The sequence below is a fragment of the Parasteatoda tepidariorum genome, chromosome 1, assembly GCF_982258835.1.
Source record: "Parasteatoda tepidariorum strain Cologne lab strain chromosome 1, Ptep-v5.0, whole genome shotgun sequence".
Classification (NCBI taxonomy): domain Eukaryota; kingdom Metazoa; phylum Arthropoda; class Arachnida; order Araneae; family Theridiidae; genus Parasteatoda; species Parasteatoda tepidariorum.
Genome location: NC_141755.1, coordinates 3,654,639 through 3,682,125, shown reverse-complemented (window position 1 = coordinate 3,682,125; position 27,487 = coordinate 3,654,639). Strand labels below are relative to the sequence as shown.

General features: G+C 29.1%; 3 non-coding genes across 3 annotated transcripts; 1 reads left to right on the top strand and 2 right to left on the bottom strand.

The window, feature by feature from the left end:
* The first annotated feature begins 7,403 nt into the window (after window positions 1–7,403).
* On the top strand, window positions 7,404–7,565 carry LOC122269342 (U1 spliceosomal RNA). Its single transcript, XR_006225131.2, has one exon. It is a non-coding gene; the product is annotated as a U1 spliceosomal RNA (small nuclear RNA).
* An 11,550-nt stretch (window positions 7,566–19,115) lies between these two features.
* LOC122269343 (U5 spliceosomal RNA) lies at window positions 19,116–19,232 on the bottom strand. Its single transcript, XR_006225132.2, has one exon. It is a non-coding gene; the product is annotated as a U5 spliceosomal RNA (small nuclear RNA).
* A 6,592-nt stretch (window positions 19,233–25,824) lies between these two features.
* Window positions 25,825–25,941, bottom strand: LOC122269344 (U5 spliceosomal RNA). Its single transcript, XR_006225133.2, has one exon. It is a non-coding gene; the product is annotated as a U5 spliceosomal RNA (small nuclear RNA).
* Between the last annotated feature and the right edge of the window lie 1,546 nt (window positions 25,942–27,487).

Sequence of the window (27,487 nt, the reverse complement as noted above, 5' to 3'; positions counted from 1 at the left end):
GCAAGCAAACGTTTAGGAGAAATATGTATAACTGTTTTTTAAAACTGTACTTATAAAATCCTCAAATATCAAAGCCTGGCAGATTCCGTTTCCTTTAGTTAGAAAAGTAATCTGATACCATTACGACCATTTCATTCACATAGTCGTCTCGTTTGACGAGTGAGACTCGTCATGCATTTATTCTGAATGAATAAAAAGTAAAAGCAATAATATTCTGCTATCAGGTAGCTTTAGAAAGCTATAATACATTAAAAATTACGGCATCAAATAAATAACAATGTATTTAAAGTAAGTATCAGGTTATATTTGGTAACGTATCCTCTAAAAAAATTTTTTTAATCAGTCTTAATAAAATATGAACTTAATATCAGTCTTTAATTCGGCAGTTTCCACTTAGTTTGATATTTAAATAAAATGAATTATGTCTCCACTTAATTAGTCCCAGACGGCCTAGGACCAACATCAGATGAAATAGTGTAGTGGCCACTGAAGCAAACATAAATGCACCGATCAAATCAAGTAAATGTGCATAGTTATTAGTTTTTAACTAGTGTGAATCTTACTAAATACTGAAAAAATTTTTATTCTTATTTTGCGTATGAAAAACTTACAACTCTTAATATTTAAAATGCTTTTTTAAAAGTTGAAAACGCAGCTATAATTAAAGCGTTAATAGCTAAATTCAACTTATATTTCTATCTTTTGTGTATATTAAATCAAAATAATTAGTTATCATGAAATGCCTTTTTTTTTTTCTCCTGGAAAGAAATTATTTAAAAAAAGAAATTAACAATTTTACCAGTTGCATTGCATTAAATACATTACCCCGAATAATTAAATCAATCATTATTAAAAAAAAAAGCGAATGCCTGCGTAAATGACTAGTTCAAATTCACAAAATTTCGAGGGCGCTTTTAATTTTAGAAAAAAACTACTGCTTCTCTTTTGACAATGGCTTTTTTCTTACATACTTGTCAGTAACGCCTACTTTTTATTTAAGGATGTACTCACCCAGTAGTTAGAAAAGTAACGCCTACTTTCTACTCAACTTCGTGACAACTGTGTGAAACAGCGGGGAAAATAGATATACATATATTTTTTTTAATTAAAATATTTAACACATTAAATGCGACTGTAGAAGAGATTTTAAAACATTAGGAGTGATGATGATAGACTATTTCATTGTGATAAATTGATGGATTTTGATAGATCTTATGTATCATTGATTAGCATCAATTAATAGGAATTATTTTGAAAATCACCAATCAATAATTTGCTATTTTAGATTTAATATTAGGTATGCCTAAAAAGAACTTTATTATAAAAATTTGTGAAACAAAAAGTACATATTTTTTATCAAAAATTTTATTAAAGCGTTATTGAATATCATCTGATCCAATTGTGCGGTAGGGTGAAACTTATAACGCATCCAATATCCCAATAGTAGTACTTAATGCGATGTTAAAAACCTGACCAATCGAGCATTACTATTATTTCTGTATTGAAACTGAATTTTATTGCAGTTTTTCGAAGTTATGTAAATTTAAAGTATAAGGACATATAATGTTCTATAGCATTTATTACAACTAGATTGGTGAATATTAAAACCTTTTGTAAACAATTTTTTACAACATTATAAACTTTTGAAATATTATGTAAAATGGAAAATTTTGATTGTTTTTAAAGACTTAGAAAAGAAGTTTTAAAAAGAAGATTGATCCAAACTTCACTCATCAAAGTTGCATATCATCGACTAAGTTCATTTCTACCAAATTTAAAATATATAAATTAAAGAATATGATAGAAATATCTTAATAATACAAATTTAAATACATTTATAGAATTTAGCATTTTTAGTATTTTAAAGATTGAATGAATTAGAATATATTTTCTAGCAGTAAATTATATTGATATCTTAAAAACTATGAAAAGTTGTCCCATGGGACATGTCCTGAAGTGAAATATGCTTTACTGTCCAAAAGTGCAAATTACCAGAAGGTTTAAATAAAATCATTGTTGTAGTCAATCTCAATGAGTTATTATTTTCTCTAAGAAAGTCAAACGAAATCCTATTGATTAGTTTAAAAAAAAAATAGAATTTAGAATGATATTATTTTTAGGTGTTGAAATAATCTTTTTCTTTCCAAACCATTGATTCAATAGTCTGGAAGCCAACTTTTGATACGTTGTCATTGATTGGCTTAAAAATAATTGGAAATAAAAGTAATAAAATTGATATTGCCTTTTCAGAAAGATATGACTCACACAGTCCTCATTAGCAAAATGACTACTCGTAATACGTTTGACAAACCACACTATTGAAGTTAACAGCTGATGTTGCCAATTTTTATAAATATTAAATGGTTAACTAAGGAAAATGGTTAACTGAACATTGAATACTGAATGAACATTCTATGGTTGTTTTTAAAAAAATACATATTCTCAGACAAGTTCATTGCTTAGCAACCATTTGGGAAAGGGAAAATCAAGGAATTTTATCAAAGTTTTCTTAGTTCCTCGTAACGGCGGCAAATTTGATTTAATTTTTCTTAAACAAAGAATTTTCTGGAAAAATTTCTTCAAAACGTGGCTGAGAGCTCCTTTTCCTTAGACAGTGCAGACAAAATTTTAATCTTAATTTTATCGTATATGTTTCTATAGTTTGCGGTCTTAGTGGAAAATGACAAGCAAACATAATTGAAAAGTCATCTTTGAGTCATCATGAAAAATGCAAGAAAATCAATATTGAAACAGCTTATAACTTCTAGATTATATCATTCTAGCACATATAACGAAAATATTCTATTCTCTTCAACATAACTCCCTCTTCTACCTTCTTACCTAATCTTGGTCTTACCTAATCCAAGATCCAAGCATACATGAAATAACTAAACAGAAACACATGCGCAGTGAGGGAAAGAAAAACCAAAAACAACGCTTAAAATAGATATCTATTTTTAAGTATTCAAAAATATACTACAAATTAAAAAAAAAAAAACAGATCAGAAAAGAAAGAAAATAAATTTCGTTTTGTTTTTCTAAAGCATGTAAACTTTAACTTTCCCTTCTGAATCAGTTTAATCTTTCGCCCTCATCTTTCGAACTTATGACTTCTGACAGGACACATCGTTCTTCTTACTTGAACCTCGTTCCTTCAGACTTATAGCCTTACATATAATACATGTTTAACATGTTATGCATGAATAATACATATATATTATATACATGCACATATTATATGTTGCAATGACGAAGTTAGAGACAACTCTCAAGTTTTAATTCTAAATTTTTCATAAATTAAATCTTATTCCAGTGGAATAATTCGAATCTTAAAAAGTCTTAGGATATGGACATGTCTCATTGACTTATTTCAGTTGAAAATTAGAAAATGATTTATTAAACACGCTTTTCATTAAATCATTCCCTGAATATTTTTGTATTCTACTTCTTATTAATCTAAGCATCATTTTCATTGAATAAATTCTTACCTATCATGATCCTTATTTGTTTAAAAATTACTTTTAGCAATAATTTGTGAAATGCTAGAATTTGACAAGAGTTATATTGATAACATGAACGCAGAGTTCTTAGAGTACAGTAGGGGGAGGGGGGAACCCTAACAACAGCAAAATAAAGTAAATGTTAACTAGAGTTTGCCCTATATGATTTCAAGTAAGATTTTGCAGCTCCTGAAAGTATTTTATTATATTGAAAGCTTCGTGGCAAGTTTTATAGAATTTCTCGGACTATTTTCTAAATTGATTTTTTTTTTTTTTTCATGAAAAGTAATTAAATCAGAATTTTTTTTAACATAATCGTGTGTGCACAGAGTAAGAGAAAATGTTGCACAACATTAACTTACGAAAACTAAAAGAATAGTTTTTAATAATGTGTTGCTGGATAAAACTTTTCACATTTTTTCAAACATTATTGATGAATTAATATATTTTTGTTATTGAGGAACAAACATATTTTTGCTGAAATTATTTATATTAAACTGCCATTTTAATTAAATATCCTACAAATTATTTTTTGCCCCTTCCCCGTTTTAATTTCTTCAAGCAAATTTAATTCAGATTTATTAATTAAAAACCAAGCAGGGAATCTTTCTCTATTTAAATAAACTGGGCATCCCATTCATCGTCAAATCAACATGCAGTAAGGTACAAAATACATTGATTTGGCAGACATTGTGGTAGCCATAAAAAAGCCGTTTGCTTGTGAAATAATAAAACAATGAAAAAATTCTAAATGGCAAATTGACGTTTTTACATAACACTAAAAATATTGATTGTAGACTTAAAAAGATAAAACATGATTTGATATGTACAATAATTGATTTTTGAAAAATGAAAGACATAATTGCTGAATATAGATAAATCATATCTTGATACATGATAAAATAACATATTTGGAGAAAATGCAGTAAATATATTTTATCAGAGAAATATTGCTCATTAAATACAATAGAATTTGCAAAAGAATTTAACGTGCATAAGTTGATAAATATGTGTGCATAAGTTGGCTATATTATCAGAAAATAAATCTTAATGTAATTTAATTTAGCTTCAGCAAACGTCTGCTGTGAAAAGTTCAGTGAATTTAACTTGAGAGTCTTGATTAAAATAAAATAGAACTCACAGGGATTAAAGAATCTTGCTTCTTAATTATAATGTACCACATAAAACATAAAAAGTTTTAAAAAAAAAAGTGATATAAAAACTTCTATTTATCAAGAAACTGTAGAGAGCTATACTTCTCTGATAAAATATATTTACTGCATTTTCTCCAAATATGTTATTTTATCATGTATCAAGGTATGATTTATCAATATATACATCAATTATCCCTTTCATTTTTCAAAAATCAATTACTGTACATATCAAATCATGTTTTATCTTTATTTTTAATTTAAGTCTACAATCAATATTTCTAGTGTTAAGTAAAAACGTCAATTTGTCGTATTAAATTTCTTCATTGTTTTATTATTTCACAAGCAAACGGCTTGATTTTTTTTATGGCTACCACAATGTATTCGAATGAACTTCAGTGTATGTCATAATTAAATATGTGCCAGTTAAAATATAGAAATTTAATTAGTGAAATATGTATCAATTTATGTTAATATTTATTTATGTCAACTTATGTATATATATGTCAAATTATGTTTATATTTATATATGTCAACTTAGACTCGATGAATCAGATATTTAAATGTTATATTTACTCAAGCAAAGTGCTTGTTTTTCTATTAGCTACCATATCGACTGCTAAATTCAAAATGTTATGACTATAAATTTTCTGTAAATTTCTAGATGTATAGGATAGGGCCGCTAAGTGGTCCAGGTGCCCAAGTTTTTTAAATAAAGTAAGTAAGTAAGAAACTGTAGAAGAAAATTTGTTTAAAAAAATGCATTATGATTATAAATGTTTTTTTTTTTTAAATTTAATTTAATTAACTTCTGTAAATGTGAGGAAACTTAAAGCAGTTATTAAGATCCTGAAAAAAGGCATAAAACTAAGCAATCTATTCTATTGTAGAATCTGAAAAAGTAGGAGGAGTCTCCAGTTAGCAAAAAGGGGAATGGAAGATTTCAAGATAAGCAAATATTTTAATGTACTGTAGAAGAATAAAAAAAACAATTTAAGAAAATAAAAGTTTTGTATATTCCTAAATATTTTAGCAATAAAGCAGAATTTTTACTAAACATATTTTTCATACTTTTTAATTATTATGTTCTATTAATTTAGGTCAAAATAAGCGTAAAGTATTATATTTAGTGTTTTAATAATTGATGGTTGTGAAATACAGCGCGTCTTCTTCTGCGTTGAAGGTAAAACCTTTCAAAATCGGCTCACTTCCAAACAATAATTTTTCAAATTTGAACTTATCTAAAAGAGAGAGTTATTCGTCATTGAATTTCTTTCATTTAGAAAATCAATTACTGATAACTTTTTGAATGGAAAAATTTATTTTTAATTACTTTTTTTTGGGGGGGGGGGCATCATTTATTAGTTTGGTTGTAGGTAGATAGGTACTTTATTTGCGTCGCACTAGAGCTCCACAATGGGCTATTATTTCAGTTCAGTACAAATATAATTCCTATAACCCAACAAATATTTTTAGTAACTATCAGACTGTATTTCATAATTGAAAAATAGTAAAATAAATTTTAAAAAGGCATACCTCATCTCATGTTGTTGTATATTTTAAAATTTTAAACTGCAGACAGCAGAGAAACAAATTAAATATCGCAAAAAATAACTGACTTCAAAACTTTTTAAATAAAATTTTAAAAAAAATAACAACAATAAAAACATACATGTGAAGAAAAATGTCTGTAAATAAATTATTTCAAGCGAGTTCAAAAATGATAGCAAACGTCGCAAAAAATAAGCATAAACAAATGCTAAAGGTGACACAAACCAAATTTTATAAACGCGCCAAGGAAGCAAATAATAAATAAGCGAAACAAAACTAGAAAAACCACAGTAGCCGAGAAAAAAAAATAGTGCGTGGAGTCCCTCTGCGCGGAAGAAGTTAAACTTCGTAACCTGCGACATTAATTGCAGAAGAATCAGCAGTCGTAGAAGGATCACTAGTTCTATTCAACGACTCTTTTTCCTGCTCCGCTCGCTTCCGTGCTCTGTAATAACGGTAATATTGTGCATTTTTCCCTCGTGGATCTCTTGATCCAGTGGAAGTGCTTGCGGTTGCCTCATCGTCTCGCCCTGGAAAATGTATTTGTATTAATAATGTATGCGAATGCGTCATAATGTAATTTCAAAAGAGAAAACCTAACAATCAATTGATATTCACAAGAGACATACCTTGACATAACCTTAAATCCGTCGCATTGTCCGTGGGATTGTTTTCACTAATTTTTTACTAGTGTTATCCACTAAATTTGAAAATAGAAAATACTATCCTATTAAATTATATGTGTATCAAATCAAACTAAAAAAATATTTATAGAAAAACAATACTTTCATGACTTTAATTATTTTTATGCTAGTGAGAACCAAAACAATATGGAAATGAATGAGGGAAAACTGGATCCTACCACGTGATTTCCCGGCCAATAAAAATGTAGCGTTAAACGTTTAACGCAACCTTGTTTAAGTCGCATAAGAAGTGTAACTTCAAAAAATTCCCAACATTCTCAGCGTAATTTCCTTCTTTTCTTATTTTAACTCTTCTGTCCTAACGCTTAGTTTTGGGCATTATGGAATCCTTCTATCAGCCGTTAGTGGAAAACTGTCTAAAAAACTTTTTCTTGTAGTTGAGAACTTTATGCCTGAATTCAACTTAATCAAATTTTGCACGAAAGAGGTTAATTGTTTTTTACCAATACTTCAAATAATCTTTTTCTAACATATATTTTAAAAGTTGATAATTTAGCATACTTACCTGGCACTGGGGATGCCTTGATCACCAAGGAGGCTCCCCCGAGCAGAGGCCTCACATTGCACTGCGTGTGGTTGACGCTCGCCACATCCACAAATTGTGGTTGCTTGGGGTGCATAATTTTTGGTAGTTGGGACTGCGTTCGCGCTGTCCCTACATATAAGCTAAAAAAAGACACGAAGTATACTTTCTCGTAAATTCACTGAGTGTAGGAGACTTCTATGTCTTGTGATATGCAACGACTTGTCTCATACGACTAAGTTGGCATTGATGAACAAAGTTTTATTCCATAGCAGCTCCCATTTCGATAGTTGCTTTTTGTTGAAAAAAAATAATATGCTTTGGATAATAATTAAGTATAACTAACTGCCCCATTTACTGCAATAGTTTTGATAAATTGGCAGCAAATTAAATAGTAAAACTTGTATAATTAAGCCCACTTCTTAAAAGTGTCACCGTGAGATAACTGCACTTAGAATTGTTCTAATTACTTAGTAATAGCCTTGGTGGGTTCTCACTAATTGATAAAATAAGATAGTGACATGGCTAAGTACAAACACTTCAGTTACATCGGCTTTAACATTAATATAGGAAAGGAAGAAAAACAATGGCAAAATAGGTGGATTCACCTCCTCCGCGGTTGTCTACAGTTTCTGGTGACTTGCTCCCCGTCTACGCCAGTCTGATATCGATGAATGGTAATAAAAGGGCTATTTATTATATTTTTTTGGACAGTATACCAACTGATCAGAAAAAGGCTTCCAATGGGTTGTGGGTAATATTTTCATTTAAGATATTATTAAATTTTGCCTTGACACATTTTTCTGCTTTACTAAAGAAATTGGCATTCAATGAAACAATATATACCGAGAGAGTCTTTAAAAATTTATCTCATCACTTAAAGTTTGATTCCTTGCGCAGTATAAAGCATTTTTAATTGATATTAATATTTAATTCTTTGCAATGTCAAGTTTATTTAGCAGGTGATCTCGTACTGTTCACCATGCTGGTGAAGCACAAGTGACTATCGTTTTTATGGTATGAACTCCTTTAGGTGAAGTGGCATATTTGAGTGTTTTCCAACGAGTGGTCTCAGAGCTTCAAGAGCTCCGCATGTTTTTGAGTTGATGTCTTTTATATGGTTATTCTATGTAAGTGTTATCATTTAATGTCACGCAAAAATACTTACTTTTCTGCACCGCTGGAGCAATTTTGTTGAAGATTTGTATGCTTTTAGTTCATTTTGAGCTTATTCTTCAGTTTTTAATTAATAAAAAAATTGCTTTTATCATTAATTTAAAACTCAAGAATTAGTGCAGAATTCAGTAAAAGCACACACATCAAGCGAACTGTTCCAGTGGTACGATAAAGTTACATTTTATATGATACTTTGAATTTTCTTGATGTAACTTAAAATAACTAACATCTCATTTCCAACGAAATGCAAGAACTCCTTCAGAATGACGAGTTAGAGAAGGTGCTCCAATCCGTCCAAGACTCATCTTGCTCCTGCCCATGGCTGAAAGCCCTTATATAGCAAGACGGAAAAGATGAATAACTGGTACGAAAGACATTTTATTACATTTTTTTCGAGAAAAATAAAATATCTGTAACTACCAAGATTTCTTTAAGATTTTAACATATATATAAATCTGCTTCTTTTTCATGATAAAACTGCCACCACATTCGATCATTGGATCTGCTAGAGTAAGGTTGTGTTGAAACCGAGATCCTTCTACGATGACATCGCACAGATTTGGCCGCGGAGGTAAAGCGTTCCGCCCCTCCCGCGTACCGGACATCGACCTGACCGAGTTAAGGCAATCCACAAGAGAGTTCGTCCGCAGCAAACTGCCGCGAATTACGGACATCGAAAAAGAACTTGCGGCTTCAGAACGTCGCGCAAAAGGCTGCAAAATGGAATTAGACGAAATTCTCGGACAGCAAAGGAGAGTACACAAAGATTACTTGGGTAATCTATACACAACTATCTATTATGACGAGGAACTTAGACTACTGATAGAATCACAAACTGCCAAGCCAGACCCAGCTGAGCCAGAGATATCTGAACCAGCGGAGACACAGGAAAAAGTCCAGTCCCCGACATCAGTCGACTCAACGCCTGATACAACTGAACAAGGCCCAACTATGGAGACATCTGAAACACCAGAGATTCCGAGTGAAACACAGACCACGACATCGGTCGACACTACAATGGAGATAGATGAGCAAGGCCCAACCCCCATCCCGGAGCCTGCAGCCCTAAATCCTATTACTACATCGAAGGATAAGAAAAAGAAAAAGCGGAGGAAAAGGAGTGTCAACGCGGCGACACCAACCGTTCCCGAGACCGATTGTGAAATAACACAAGAAAAAGAGAATATCCCGACAACACCTGCGGAGATTGAAACTACTGAACAGATGGAAATAGGAGCCACTGCTGAAGCCCCGGCTACAGTTGAGACACCTACTACGAATCCTGATCAGACGGAAATCCTGCGGCCCACCGGCAGGAAAATTAAAGTTCTCTTCCGGGGACTTGATACAGATACCGAGACTTCCAGTCTCGAAAAAGAACTTTCGACTTTGGGATACCAGCCAATAAAAATTGAACAACTGAAGAAGAGGCGTGGCCTAGAGTATAAGCTCCTCCCCCTCTTCCTGACCATCCTCCCAGATGATCCCAAGCACAGGGAAATCTTTCATACGGACAGACTGCTCGACACACCCGTGCGAGCTGAAAGATTTCGCGGCGGACGTCGCGAGATTCAGTGCTACAAATGTCAAGGCTTCGGCCACACACAGAAAGACTGCACCGGACAAGTAGCGTGCATGAAATGTGCAGGAGCACATTGGACATATCTTTGCAGTAAACCAATCAGCGAGCCTCCAACCTGCTTCAACTGCCATGGTGATCACCCGGCCTGTTTTTCAGGCTGCGGTGCCAGGAAAAGGAGGAAAACACCACCAAAGAACAGGCAACACAGGAGTGCTGCCGACTCTGCCTCTAGATTTCTTCGAATCGTCAAGGAGTTACAAGAACTACTGAAGGACTCTGAATTAGTCAACCTGATACAATCCCTTCTCCCATCAACCAAGGACTAGAGTGGAGAAATTACAAGATGAAATCACAGATTTTTTCTGTGATACATATCATCACGCCATTTAGTCACAGTCGCCCTAGGGCAAATTCTAATCCGATGAAGGAGTGAAATGCCCGCTTGCGCGGGCAGGTACTCCGCATCACTACATATCAAGTCAAAGTCATGATAAAACTGCTAAAGACAGTACCACAGGCGCCCACGGGCACTATCTCAGTTGAAGGAGTGGAGTGTCCGCTTCGCGGACAGGTACTCCGTGACAGAAATTAGTCTAAGTCTAAGTCATGATAAAACAGATTTTGTTGAATAGTTTAAAAAAAGAATAAGTAAACTCCTCCCAAAAACTAGCTATAACTGAAATGGTTTTATTTACCAGCCTTTTCTCTTTCCCGTCTCGCTTTCACCCCTGCTCCTGCCTGAGCTTTTCCACGTACTGTGATCTTTTTCTCTCTTATTTTAAGATTCACATCTGTTCTGCATCATCGACTGCAGATCATTGAACAATCAATTAATGTCGCTTCGCGGCAGCTCACCGAGATATGCTCTCTATTTCCAATGTTCCAACGGGAATCAGCAATTCAGTAGTAAAATGCGTTATACTGCTTCTTACCCCCAATGCATAAAAAGTTTTTTACACCACATATTATAGTACATTTTTACTGCTACGTTAGTAAAGGCTTAGGACTTTTAAATAATTCTTACGTAAACTAATTTAAAACTTCTTTTTTAAATCCCGTTTATAAAAATTCATTTTATTGTATTTTGCTATCGTCTTCCCCGTTTGGAAGTAACGCCTACCATCTCAAGAAAACGCGAATTCAACCTTCCCCCCAAAAGAATATGCTGTCTGCAATAAAAGTTGAGTGTATATTCAGATGGAGTATTATTATGATATTTAATTGATTATTTAATCTATATTACATATTATTTAAATGAGATTTACGGGCGTATTCAAAATATTTTGAAAGTGTGACGATAAGAATGTTAGAAAGAATTTTTTTACCTCGTGAAAAGAAAAATTTAGATGAAGAAATTAGAAACGACTTCACGGCAAAGTACAAATAAAGGTCACGAAAATTGATTCAATAATGTTAAATCATTAATTATTATTCAAAATTAATTATTAATAAAATTAAATATTGTGTCATGCTTAATGAATGAATGCACATAATTTCAATCAATCATAAAATAGACAGTTAAAATATGCATTTATAAATTAAAGAGATTATATTTTAATTTGTCATTTTTATGTAATTAAATATTTCCACAAGTTGCTAAAGAATTTTTTGCAATTATTTATGAGATATAGATTAAATTTTAAAGAATAAGTTATGACCATTTTTCGCAGTATAGTCCTGATTAATCCATCAGCAAAAATAAAGTTTATGAAATAAATAATATCAAGTTTATCAACTGGAAATAGATACAAAAAGTCTTCATAAAGTAAAAGAAAAAAGATCTAGCATTTTTACGTAATTAAATATTTTTACAATTTTTTAATTAAACTAATCCAGCATAATGCATATTAAACAGTAATTGATAAGAAATCGATTAAACTTTGAAGAATAAATTATGACAATCCTTCTTTTAAGAATTATTTTCAGGATAAATCAATAATCAAAAATATTATTTATCAAATGAAAGTAGATAAAATTTTATGACTATTTTCATAAGAATAGTTATTATTAGTCAATAAACAGATATATAATCAATCATATAAAAATAAATTTATAAAAGTTGTTAAATTTTAAGAAATAAATTATGACTACATTTTTTATGAAAAGTCATGATTAATCAATGAAGCATTATCCATCAAATGAAATAAAAGCGCATTTAATTAAAATAAGCATTTATAAATTGAATACATATTTAAATGTATAGTTAGTATTTTTATAGATCTAAATGCTTCTACAAAATTTTACTAATATCTTAATTTTTTACTTTACTTTATTTACAAAAATTGGGCACCTGGGCCACTTAGCGGCCCCTATCCCATACATCTAGAAATTTACAGAAAATTTATAGTAATAACATTTTGAATTTAGCAGTCGATGTGGTAGCTAATAGAAAAACAAGCACTTTGCTTGATTAAATATAACATTTAAATATCTGATTCATTGAATCTAAGTTGACATATATAAATATAAACATAATTTGACAGCATGTCTTAATTTTAACTTTTAGTTTGTTCCATAATTAATCATTACTCATAATTAAAATTGTTTAGCTCCTCTCTAGATCCAATTGTGATATTTTTTTCCGCTTAAAATACATAAAAAAAATATTTCTGACGCTATATAAACTTCATTACTAGTTGAAAAATATAATTAGAGTGTTAAAATTATCCGTTTAATTAAGAACTCATTAGAAATATTTAAGTAGATGTCTCAATAATTTTAATTTCAAATGTCTCCTTTTGCAGACATAGAATAAGTTGGACTGAAGTAGAGATGGGTCAAAAGTAACGTAACAGTGACTTGTCACAGTGACTGGAGCAGTCACTGTGACAGCCTGTTCCAACCAAAAGGTTGTCACAGTGACTGCTCCAGTCACTGTGACAAGTCACTGTTACTGTCACTGTGACAAAAATCACTGCTACTGTGACTGTGACAGATTTCACTGCTACTGTCACAGTGACAAATTTCACTGCTACTTTCACTGTAACAAATTTCACTGCTACTGTCACTGTGACGATTATCACTGCTACTCTAGCTGTTCCAAATGCCACAGGAATTTTCACTGCTCCAAAAAACATACTGAAATACCAGTGAATAATGCCGGTCGATGCTCCAGCTTCATATCGTACCCTGCAAATGGAAGTATTTTCGTTGCTTCTAAATTCAAGCTGCTCCACTCTGAGAAACATTGCTGCTATTTTTGATCAAATATCATAACTCTATTTAGTCTCTATTTCAGTTTGAAAAAAAAAGAAATAAAAAAAAGCCATGATTTCCATTTTTATTTTGATAATTTTTATAATTTACCATTAGATAAATTTTTTGATAAGAATAAAATCTTCAAAATAATCTTAATACAATATTATATATTTAAATAAGATATAATTCGAATATATTATATATTCGTATATATTCAAATAGTTTATATTCATACATGAAATTTAAAACAAAATAAAATTTTTATTGATTTTTCTTCTTTAAATGGAACAGATTTTTTTGTCATAAATATCAATTATGCAGCATATAAAAACGCAAAATTAAGCAAAGTATGTTCGATATATGTTCATATGATATATATACGAAGAAACTGATATGTTTTAAGACTTGGATTTTTTACATCAGGTTTTCAGACACTGCAAACATTTTTATTTATATCTTAAGGTAAGAAAAGAAAGAAAAATTTTATCTCCCCCCCCCCCCGGCCTTTAATCGAAAAGTTAGTACAAGTTACTACATATCAGTGATGATTTATGAGTACAGATTTCAAAAAAAAATATCGATTATTATTTAAAAGCATGTATTAGCTTTTTAATTTTTTGTAAGCAACTTCTCATTGAGAAATAAAGTGTATAGTGGGTATAATTCCGCGCTTGTGAGTAGGGGGTCTCAGGTTCGATGCCACGCGAACGAATGTGTTAATTTTAAATATTTATTTGCAGATTTATACCTATCATAATTTTGCGGCAAATATTTTCTATTAAATTTATTCAAGCTACATAATACAAGTCGTTATCAGTTGTATATATAAAATTCAAATTTCAATATTTTTTTTTTAAATAATTTTATGAATTTTTAAAAATAAATTATAAAATGTCAGGTTTAAGAAATGTCAGGTTCAGTTTTTTATTGGGAAAAAAAGTTTGTTTAAAATTAAATATAACTTCCAAAATTCTGCCAATAGATGTGAAAAGTTAGTAAATTTCTAGGTAATTTTGATCCTAACATATTTTGTTTTCATTTAAATTATTGTAATTCAACTGGGAGAGAAAGACTGATGACATTTTCTTTTTATCTTAATTTTTGTTTAATTTAAGAACTGTAAAAAAATCGTGAAGAGGATAAAGACCGCTATCAATAAATGTCAAATCAAAAAATAAAACTAACCTCTTTGAATACAACTAAGTAAATTTAAGGGCATTCCTCTATAATACTCTAGAGTTCAAATATTACTCGTTGATTCTTAATCACACATCTATGCATGCCTGACGAAAATACTGATTAATTGTAATTTACTGAAAGAAATATGAATAATAATTGCAAAAAGCAGATAAATTTTTTATATCCATTAAAAAAATTAAAACAAAGTGTTTTTTTCCCTTTCCAAACAGCAAAATTTAAAAGAAAATGTTTAGTGGCGCCATCTGTTGGCTCTTATAACAGATCCTGGTGTACGAAATTAATGCTACCAGCCAAGGATAAAATAAACGCAGAATTATGGAAATATCTAAATTCCTCATCATAACTACAAAACTAAATAAATTTTTGTTTTCATACCATGCATTCTTTTCTTTTATAAAGGAGAAAAAAATTTCATAAAATTTTGAAAAGCTATGAAGAATTTCATTAATACGGTGATATTTTTTGTTTGACAACATTACTAAAAATTTACTTGCGATTAAGTTTGCATTTTACTGTACATTTAATGAAGAAATCAGTATTCTATAGTATAACATATTGTCATCATTCATCGTTTTCAAATGCCAATAACTCAACTACAAAAATTTTGAGATTAGATTTTCACTGTAATATCATAATATTAGTAACGAGAAGAATTATGAGTTTTTATTTAATATCTTATCTGAGATAAAAACTTTGATTTTGTTATTTTAACATTTTACAAAAATTAAATAAGGTCCCATATTAGTTATTAAAAATCATACTACTATATTGCGTAATACGGTATACATTGTTTATTCAAAATCATCTCTTTCCATAAAAATGACTACTCAGTATAAAGATTAATTATTTTAATAGACTACATTAAAAATTGATGATATAGACCAATTTTACTAAAAACTAATAATTTATAAATTAATAAGTAAAATTAATAATTTATAAATTATTAATTTTACTAAAACTAATAACTAATTAATTTTACAGTAAAAATATTATATCGATTAAATTCATTCAAAATTAATTATATCGATTATTTATTAAAACATGTAATAGATTAATTTATATTAAGTTTTGATAAATTAAAACGATTAATCGATATAAAATATCGATTAGTTTTATATCGAAATAATAACAGTCACTGCTATTTGTCACTGTTACTTTTGGATCCCAGTAGCAGAAGCTTGGCCAAAGAATACCTAAGGAGGCCTTTTCATTTCAATTCCAACCTTCAGTAAGGATAGGTTCGAAAAGGGACGAAATATATTGCACCTCCAAAACCCGTTTCACTGTCTCCCCTACATTTTTTGTGGGGGTGCGTGTGTTAAGTAACCCGAAACTAATCACTGTCACAGAAGGGGAATTGCAACCTGCGGGGGTCAACTAGCTTTCAAAAGATATCAGAAGAAACTCACTCTTCATCTTATATTATGCTTTTTCTCTTTCTAAGATAAACTTAAAAAATATTTTTTTTAACTCTAAAACGACTTTATTTATTTTCAAAATAGTTTTATCATTTTATTTAACATGCACTTTTTCTAATTATATCTTGAATTGTTTATTATTTTGATTTGATTCTTAACAAATAAACACCGGGGTTATTTGTTATTTGTCACAAACAAATTGAAACATCAAAATTGAAAATTATTCGATTTAATTATCACAAAATTTTAAATCATATTAAGACAGATCTAAATTCCGATTATATCACTTAACTTATTCAAATAATTTAGCTCGGATACATTTAAAACTTCACCCACAAACTCATATTCATCATTTTTACTTACATTATTTCTACTCAGTTATAGTTACTTTAAAAACTTATCGCCAAAGATATTATTTAACAATAATACAAAAGAAATTCCTTATTGATCTAAAGCAGTTATTTAGTATAAATTTATTAAACTGCACATTTTGAAAGCGCAGTTTTATATGAAGTTTATTTTAAAGGAATAAAGGAAAACATAACTTATTAAAAAGCGAAAATATTTTATTTATCAGCTTTTGCTTGTTTAAAGGTATTTATATTTTATCAAATAATTTTTATCAAGTAATATCTTGTGATTACTTTAATAAAGGAACTTCATTTTTAATTTTAGGCCTTTAACTTAAAATTATTATAACCCTAATAACAAAGAATGATGGTAAAAGTGGGTAATGAACGCATTTTATTTGTAAATGTCGTAAATAAAAGGACAAATAAATAACTTACAAAAGTATAACTTATTTCTAAGAAATTCCTTAAAAACTATCTTTGATAAGCTTTATAATTTTCTAAACGTAGAAGTAATATTATAAGAAAATTGATGTAACTCTTTCATTTCAGTTTTGAGGATTCATAAAAAATACCATCATTTCTGTCGTAAAAATAAATTATAACATTTTCGACTAATAAGCTGAAGTGACAGTTTAAATTTATTTTTCTAATAGATCATTTCGATGGATCATTAAAAACAACAAAATAAAACAATTCTACGTTATTTTACATTTTAGTACATAGATTTGTGAGACTGCTCACTGTAATTAATATAAAGATTTATCAAAATAATCGAAATTAATTTATAAAAAAGTACGATAACGAAATTTTTGAAAGAAAAGGCATTTATTGGTTTTCATTAAAACTTACAACATAACAACAGATTGAGACAAGTTTACTTCACAAAATTTTATTAAATACAAAAATACAGAAAATTATGGTTATCTGGGAGATATATTCATATAGATGGCATGCTGGCTAACCCTGGGAAGTTTTCGTGTTTTTCCTCTTTATGTAATGCTAATGACGGTTAGTTTTCTTATATTTTAATTAACTATAATTACACTAATTAAAGTTTGCAGTATAGAAATTTCTACTAAAACTCTTCTCCATGAATGGCAAAAGAGGGTCAGGGAAGAGAAATTAAAATAACACATTGATTACATACTTTGTTCTAGCAAAAAATTATGACTAAAAGTTACATTATACACTTTTAATATGAATTCGAAAAATTTCTCATTATTAAATACATAAGATATTGCATAATTACTACTCTTAATATATATTTTTAGAATATTGCGAGAAAAAGTTTATTAATTAGGAATTACCGATTAGGGAATCAACTAAGGAATCAGGTCTGAAAACATCAAAACCAGTTTGACTGTCTGAAGTAACAAAGAGTAACTTAACTCTAAGTATTACAGCTTATTTTAATTTTTTAATTTATCGTGATGAAATTTCGTGGTGTTTATAATAATCACATTTCTCATTCTTTTTATTTCATCTGGCAATCAAACTGGTTTCAATATTTTCAATGTTGCGTTCCTAAGCATCGATTCATTATATTTTGATACCGTTTGTATTTTTCTCTCGTGAATATTAATTATGACCACTAATGTTCTTTTACTTCCCTTTTTTTTTTTTAAAGAATTTTAAAATACATGCGTGTATTTTCATATTTTTCTTCATTTGCTGATTAAAATGAAAATTTCATAATACTTTAGTGTTTTGTGTATTTACATTAAAGCCCTAAAAACAGGGTTAAGTGCTTGTTCATGTTTGGATGATGCGTGGTCTTGTGTACTAGCTATTTTTTTTTCCTTACCGTGAAAAAACATACTATCCCAGCTATTGGAGTAATTAAAACTATTTACGGAATGAAAAAATTGGAACCTTTTAAATTTTTTTAATGTAAATGTTTTTTTAAACCTACAAATGAGTGTACGATATATTTTTTTTTTAAAAAAGGAAAACGGCGGTTTTGTGATGCTTTATAGCATATTGGAAGATCTTTACGTCATTTATTCGATTTTAATTAATCTCACTTTATTCAGCAGCTAATTTTTTTAATTCTGAAACATCTTTAAAAAACAAGAAACAAAGTTTAAAAAAAGGGGAATAATGTATTTAAAAAATAAATTCCATTCTCAAAATGAATAAAAACAAGAAAATTATTACTACTAAATAAATAAAATGTATATAGAATGAACGAATTATCAGCAAATATAATTTTCATAATAAATTACAAGCTTATAACTAAAGAGAAAGCTATCGGTTTTTAAAGCGTTCCCCATATCAGTTCTTCAGAAGGACAGAGAGAGAGAAAAAGATTTTCAAAAGGGGGCAAGACCTCCCACCGAGAAGATTAGTGAACTTGGGGGTGGAAGTTGCCTTCCTCCCTTACTCAAAGGTAGAAAGTGACTTGTGTTTCAAAGGCAATATTACAAAAAGTAATAAAGATAAAAAAAATTAACCTACATTTTCGTGGATAGGAAAGATTGAAAAAATTATTAGTATTTTTTTTTAATTGATCACTCCGATTCTTGAACAAGAAAAATCGATTCAAAGTATGACAAGCCCGCCATAGACTTTACATGTTAAAAGCAGAATTGAGGAGTCTGCTTGGTGCAACACTTTTCTCCCGGCAACCACGATTCATGACCCTGATTTTCTGCTCTTTTGAGCGCGCCCCGTGTTCTTTGTTCGCCAAGAGCAGAAGTAACAGTGACTGAAAAGTAGCAGTTTTGAGCAAAGCAAATTATTTTCCTTTTGTAAACTTAATCCCACCGAAATGGGATTCCAAAAATTAATATAAGCTCATTAAGATGTTCCTCTCCACGGTAATCTTTAGTAAAAGGCGAAAGATTAGCACGATTGATGAAGAGAAACCAGAGCATACCAAAGTATAGCTTGAGAATAAACTGAAAGTTTTTATATTTTAAATAGAGTGGTAGTTATTGTTATGCTTAAATCTATATTTATTGTTACTTTTTTTTTTTTTTTAAATTTTTATTATAATGGGGATATCAAGCAAAGTGATTTTGGCCATACCTTTTTTTTATTCAAACGTAATACGAAAGCGAGCTAAATTTGAACTAGAAGTAAATTCCTATACCTTTTATACTTTTTTTTTCTAATTATTCTAAATTTTACGCCCACTTGACCAAACTTCAGTTCCTTTTAGACCGTTTTGTTCTTTTCATCCGTCTACGATCGTTCGAGAGGTGGGGCTTGAGATTTGTTTTTTAGAAAACGCAACTTATTATTTTAATGGCTCCAAAAAATTAAAAATTTGAACTGCGTATTTATAATATTTATCACGAGACGTCGTGACTACAAAAAAAAATCCTAATTCCCTTTGCTAATAGTTTTCTCTAAACTAAAAAATATTGCGGTACAATACAAGTTCTTAAACTTAGACATAAAATAGCTCATAAACTATTGTTTTCTTACTTCAATTATAGTTGAGGCTACGTTTCATGCTCACTTTTGCTCGACATTTCTTTTTAGATCACTCTTTCATTTTCATCTGTTCTAAAATATAATAATATACATATTGTATTAACACTAGTGCAGCCGGATTTTGGAATTACCTAAAATCGCCATTTGGGATCAGTTTGATCCCCATCAAAAGTTGTGGTTTTTTTAATGTAAATGATTTTTTAAATGATGAATTTTGTTAAAAATATAATATGTAAAAGTTTCAATCGATTAATTTATTTTTTGTTATATTATTTTTTTTATTAACGCACTGACAATCTTACAGATAATATAAATATTGTATTACAGATTATTCTCTCGCAAATAATATGAAAGTGAACAAATGAAAGGAATATAAATAATACATATCAGAACTAAACATGCTTTAAATTCCATCATTAGGCATAAGCGTAGGCGTTTACAGTACTATATACGCGTAACGTGAAAGTGACAAAAAAACATCGAAAAATTGATTTCTAGTATTTTTTGTGGCTAGTATTCACTTTATTCTGTGCCTTCCGATGTTAAAAGGCGTGTTTCTTATATAGTAGAAATAAAATTTTATCAATTAGGTGCAATCTGATGCACAAAGTACAAATTTTTTAGTACTTCAACAAACACAAGAATGAATTCGCAATGAGTAATTAGTGAAGAAAGTGGATTCATTGAAAACAATTAAAGCATTGAGGATAGCAATATCACCAATGTTGTTAAAAAATGCAAGACACCTGCGACTTTCACCTCGTGTAGATTAATTCCTCAGCATCTAGTCTGCTAAGTCTACGTCACATTTCTTCTGACGAACAAATTCATCTACAAGTTTTACTGCGATTAAAAACAGTTATCCTGCCATTTATGAATTCATTTGCCCGTTTTTCAACTTGAACAAATAAGAATAGCCAATCAAAAAAAGAAAAAGAAAAATTTTTTTGATTTCAGATCAGGTGAAATCAAAGATATGTATCTTGAACATCATACAATAAAATTTCATTATTGCTTATGAAACAATAACTGTTCCCCAACAATACTTTCTTGATCAGGAATCTTACAAATATAGCTGTTTATAATCAGCATGTACAGTGCGCAAGAAAAAAAGGATATCACCCTGAATAACTTTCGTTCTAATGATCGGATTTTTACGAACTAAGTGTCTAAGTGTGGTTCCTGGGGGTGACCTCAAAAATGCTAATTAATTAGTGCTAACTATTAATTAAGTTGCGAAATCAGACACGAAAACGCACTTTCTCTGAATAAGCATATATTTTTTTACATATTTGGAATCCTGACCCTTGAAATAGGGGGGGGGGTAAACAAAATTTTGAAAAAATTGGTTCGTAATAAAGGGTTATATATTTGGCGATAGTCCAGAAGAGAGCAAAGAAAAGTCGCCGATGCAAATGAATATTTTAAGATAACCCATAGACTGATTCAAAAGAGGAATACTTAACTTCACTAGGTTGCTAAGCAACCAAACTCCGACTGTAAAAAAAAAAAAAATTGAAATAATGTTCTGTGATTACTCGGAAAAGCTTAACTAATAGTTAATAGAAAATATCTCAAAGTTTCTAGGGAATAGAAAATTTTTAATAATATTCTGTCCAAAAAGCAAAATTTTTTATATTTTAATCTCCTTTGAAAAGAAAATTTGAATCGATTTATAAATTCTAGTTTGAAGGGAGGGAAAATGCTTGAAAAATAAAATGTATAACAATTCTAATGCAAATATACAAGGTTTTCTATAATTTACGATATTTCGTGACATTTTAAAAACATTGAAATATGTTATGTTTAAGAATAAGATAGTGAAGTAATACGCTGCTTATTGTATGCTTCATTGTTTAAAAAATCGCTTCATTCTGCTACAAGGTTACATGGTTTTCTTTGGATAAAGATGATTTGCAAATAGCATCCTCATGTTTCGATACATTCTGAAACTTACGTTCTCAAATTCACCATAAAATGTCATACAGCATATTCTTCAATTACAATAAGCTATATTTACCACCAAATACTGCTACTATGATTATTTTTGTGTTCTTACATATATCTGATACGATACTCTCTTTTCAAACAGAGTTCGTAAGATCCTTAAGATACTGAAATGGGGGCACAAAAACTTAAAAGATAAAATATTTAATTTCAATAATTCAAAATATCGGGTCTCAAAATTTTAATTTTAAAGTTAAATATAACTTTTGCAATATGATGCGTTTTTAAGGACCACATGAATCCTGTTGAACTATTGAAATTCATATGTTTACTTTAATGAGTGTAAAATTCTCATCAAAATAATGATCAAGATCCAAATTTAAAACAGTATGATTGATGATAAAAACTCAACTGACTTCAAAAAATATGAAGAGGGAAGTAAAAGTCGCCATGCATCGATCTTTCAAATAAAATCGCCCATTCTCAAGACTTGTCAGGCTTGAATAACTTGTGACTTTAATTATTGGACGCTCAAAGCATGTCTATTTTCATTATCATCTATTATTTTTTAAATCAATGAAGTTTTTATACTTTCGATTCAGTTTCTTGGGATTATCCATTTAGTAACACAACATATTAAATTATTTCACTCCATATTAAAATAAGTTTTACATAAGTTATAGGCACAGGTTCTTAAATTGAAACAAATAATAATTCACTACTTTGTAAAAAATCAATGAAGTAAATTTTTTTTATTTTTTATTTTATTTATTTTTTGTTTGTTTGCTGCAGGCCTCAAAATTTTTAAGGACATAAAGAAATTCCATTTACAATTGAAATTTCGGAAGTCGAATGTGAAAATGGAATGTCCCCTAGCACCAGAAATCGAAATTAAATAATTACAAGGACAGTTATTTCAAACAAGTTAAAGTTTCCGTCCTACTCGAAGTTTTTTGAAAAGGTATTTTTAATATATCGATTCCAAAGTTTATTCTACAAATATTTTAGGGTATACTTTCAAAGTAATTCGATAGAGTTTATTTTTACACCGTTATTTGCTTGAAATTATTAAATAAGTTGCTTAAAATAAATTATTCAAGCTATATGATTGAATGCATTTATAGTATAATAGAAAGCGGGACTTCCATCGCTTATCCTTAACCTTGATACCGTTTTAATTTTCAAGGAATAATATGCTTCGATCAGATTTCATTCTGGAAATAGCGAAATTATTGAGTAGGTTCCTTGGAGCAATATCATTCTTATCCTCTTTTGACGAAATATAGGAAAAATTAGTTTGCCAAGTTTCTGTAAAAAGTATGTAAGCCTTCTTGCCACGTTTTTTTTTCTTACTTCATCAAAACAAATTCGGAAATTGCTTATTTTTTATTGCATTTTTTTAAAAATCATATGATTCTAAAATTGGCACGGCTTTGGAATCTCCTTACAAATTTCAATTTTTAGTATTTCCTGCTTAACAAAATAAGGTATTTTCCTGATAACAAATTATACTACAATAACATCTTGGGAATCGTGCTAAAGTTAAAAATTAAAAAAGCTTTGTATATTATCTGGAATATATTATCCTTTATATATAAGGCTTTGTATATTAACCGGGAAAAAATCTACATGGTATCATAAAGAAAGAGTAAAAGATATAATTTTAATTTTTCTCAGCTTCTAATAAATAAAAACAGTTGAAACTTTTGATTTTTCAATTGAAAAATATGTAGATTAATACGGTATAAAAAAATTCATACCTTATAATTCTACATTTTTTTCATCCTCAATTTAATTAAATAATAATAAATAATTATTAAAAATTATTTTTTTCATGAAATTATCTTTGGGTAAATGAGTTTTATGAGTGGTTGCAATTTTTTTGGAATTGCTTTATTAGTTTTTAAAATATGTCTAAAAACGCAAAAAAAGAAATTATCATTAAGGGGTCTAAACTTTGAATCGCTCTCCTAGCCTAACAGTGGGGACCACATTTTCTAGATTGCTGCTACCCCTATATTTTGAAGATTAAAAATTCAAATATGTAAAAAAAATATATGTTTATTCAGAGAAAGTACGTTTTTGTGTCCGATTTCGTAACTTAATTAATAGTTAGCACTAAACAATTAGCATATGTACTAATCACCCCTAGAAACCATTAAGATTGGCACTTAGTACGTGAAAATCCGATCATTAGAACGACAGTTATTCAGAGTGATATCTTTTTTGAGAACTGTACATGGTTTCCTTCAGAGGCAATAGACGAAATTATGATTCAACAAGAACTCAAGTAAGCTACTTTGGTAATAGAATCTAAAAGATACCATATAATTTCGAGAAAACTGTTGCGCATAAATTTTTTTTTAACATACTGGACTAATTTCTCTTCTACAATTCAACTTCATTATGTTTGTAATTCCGCAATATAAAAAACAGATATAAAACTTTAAAAATGAACGGTTTTCTTATCAGGGTGAAAATGTTTTCAGTCATTTCCATAGTTATTTATTTCATTAGCCAACAGAAAGGCATGACATTTTGTTGACATGCATTTTGTTGAAAGGCATGAATAGTTTACTTAGAAACAATTCAGAAAAAGTAAAAAATATGAGTTTCGAAGCGTACCTTAAAAAGTAACACAAACAATGGTTAAAAAACGCTCAAAATGATCCCAATGGCGCTTCTAGTGTTAAAAGAGTTAATTATTATATAATTATTATACGTATGGAATCCGAATTTCAAATCAAAAATTTGTAAAGTAAAATAAATTTTTCAAATTTCTATGCAGTAATAAAAGTAGTTTAAACGTTTAAATTAAGAAATTTAAACATAAGTAACGAATATATGTTTAAAAATTCTAATCATAAAGATTTGTACTGAAAAATAATTCCTTGTTAATGAATAAAACCATCAAAATCAGGAGAAAAGGATAGTCTGACGTTACATGTTCCGGAAATGAAATAGGAGACAAATAATTCTCGACATTAGTTTGTATGAATACTGACTCCCTAATGAAAAACAACACCACATTTTTTAATGAAAGGCAAATTTCCAATATACTTCCCAAAAGACGGGGAAGGAATACGTATTTTTTGCTAACCTTTCGGATGTATGTGTGTATATTTCCACAAGTTGCTAAAGCGTTTCTACGCTTACAATTACTGTTTGCAATTATTTATAAAAGATATCGATTAAATTTTAGAGACCGATTTTTTATTATCGATTAAATTATGACCATTTTTGTAGAATCCTGATAAATTCATGAACAGAAATAAAGTTTATCAACTGGAAATCGATACTAAAAAGTGTTTATAAATTAAAAGAAGAAAAAAAATATGACATTTTTATTAAGTATTTTTTACAAATTTTTAATAAAAATAAAAAAGCTTAATGTATTTTTTACAGTTATTGATAAGTCGATTAAGCTTTAAAGAATAAATTATGGCAATTCTTTCTTAAGAATTATTCTCAGGATAAATCAATTTAAGGAAAATAGATAAAATTTTATGACTATACAGACAAAATTTTATGATATAAACAGATATATAATCTATCATATAAAAATAAATCTATAAACGATGTTGAATTCTAAAAAATGAATTTTGACTATATTTAAGAAATGTCAGAATTAATTAATGAAAAGAAGCATTATCTATCAAATGAGAGTAAAGGCGCGTGCAATTAAAATAAGTATTGAATATAGATTTAAATTAATTGTTAGTATTTTATAGAACTAAATATTTCTGCAAAAGTTTCCTAATATCTTATGTTTAACCTTAAGTGCGTTCTACAATGATTAATCATTACACATAATTAAAATTATTTTGCACCTCTAAAGACCTAATTGTGGTTTTTGATTCTGTTTAAAATACATAAAAAGATGTAATAAAAATATTTCTGACGCTATATAAATTTAATTACGAGTTTAAAAATGTAATCAGAGTGTTAAGAATATAATTTTTACAATATCCGTTTAATTGTGAACTTATTACGGAGCACGCGTAGCAAATTCTACCACCCCATCGACAAAAGTGGAATAAGCGACACTTCACCGATTTAGACTTTCTATATTTAATATTAATCCCACCGAAGTGGGATTCCAAAAATTAATTTAAGCTCATTAGGATGTTCCTCTCCACGGTAATCTTTAGTAAAAGGCGAAAGATTAGCACGATTGATGAAGAGAAACCAGAGCATACCTAAGGAAAGCGTGAGAATATAGTAAAAGTTTTTATATTTTAAATAGAGTGGTAGTTATGCTTTCTATATTCATTTTCACTTTTTTTTTTTTTTAATTATAATGAGGATATCAAGCAAAGAGATTTTAGTCACACTTTTTTTTTTACCCTCAAACTACACAATTTATTTATATAATAATTACAAAAATACTCGCTAAATAATTTGCTCCCGCATCCCTTCTTTTAGGCTTTTACTTAGGATATTGCATATCAGGTGTCGAAGTTTTAAAGCGTATTAAAAACATTCAAATTGAACTTTTTAATACGAAAACGAGCTTAATTTAAACCGGAACAAAATTTCCATATCTTTCATACTTTTTTCTAATTATTCTAAATGCTACGCCCTCTTATTTTAATCGCAGTCGAAACTTCAGTTCTTTTTTAGATCGTTTTGTTCCTTTCACTTTTCACCCGTCTGCGATAGATCGAGAGGAGTTGTTCGAGATTTGTTCTTTCGAAAACGCAACTTAATAATTTAATTGATCCAAAAAAATTAAAATTTTAAACTGAATAAGACGTATTTTTTATGTTTATCATCAGATTTCGTCACTACAGTGTAATGATAATTTCATGCAGTCTTATTTTGAGAGATTTTAATGTTTCACGAAGAAGGATGAAGCTATTCAGTTAATATATACGTTTAATGTTTTTTCAAACAATTTTTTTTTGTGGGGAATTATTCAAGGTGTGGGTAAAAAGAAAATTAATATCATATTTTTAATGCATAATTATTATGATAAAATAAATACAAATACTTAAATAAAAGTAATTACAATGTTTTATTTTTAATTTTGGAAAATAAGAAAGTTTTTATTGTAAAACATTAGAGACAGTTGTGCTTGTTTAAAATAAACTCAATACATTCATTAAAGAAATAGAAGGCATGTTTCAAATACTCTCAGACTACCGGGTATACCTTAAAATGCTTCATAAGCTTCGCTTTATAATTTGCTTCTTATTTTAATTAGGTAAAAAACTTCTTAAAAGTTAATTAAATTCCTAAGTAAAAAAAAGGAGACAATGACAAAAGAATTGTGATTGCTTTATTGTAATCAATGGTTACCCGTTGGTCTAACGTGGTTTTTTTTTTTTTTCTTTTTCTTTTTTTTTTTTTTCGTAGTCTTAACATAATATACGCCACAACTTTACAAGTCATGGGTTTCAGACACTGCATTAATTGATATTTAACCCTTTGTTATCGAATGGGCTGGATTGGTTCTCGATTCCAATCAATATACGTTTTTAAAGACGTCACGAAATTCTTTTCCTTCTTTAGTATTCATATTTATATTAAAATCGCCAAGACAGTAATTATAATAAGTGAATCACAAAAAGAACCTAAAATAATCTAAATTAATATTATGTAAACACATTAAAAATACACTTTGGTGAAAATAAAGTAAAAAATCCAATAAGTTTTTAAACTATTGTCTATTTCTTTTATCTTCTTGTTGCTGCTGCATTTTTTATTTATTAATGTACATGTTAGTCTGATTTTTCGTAAC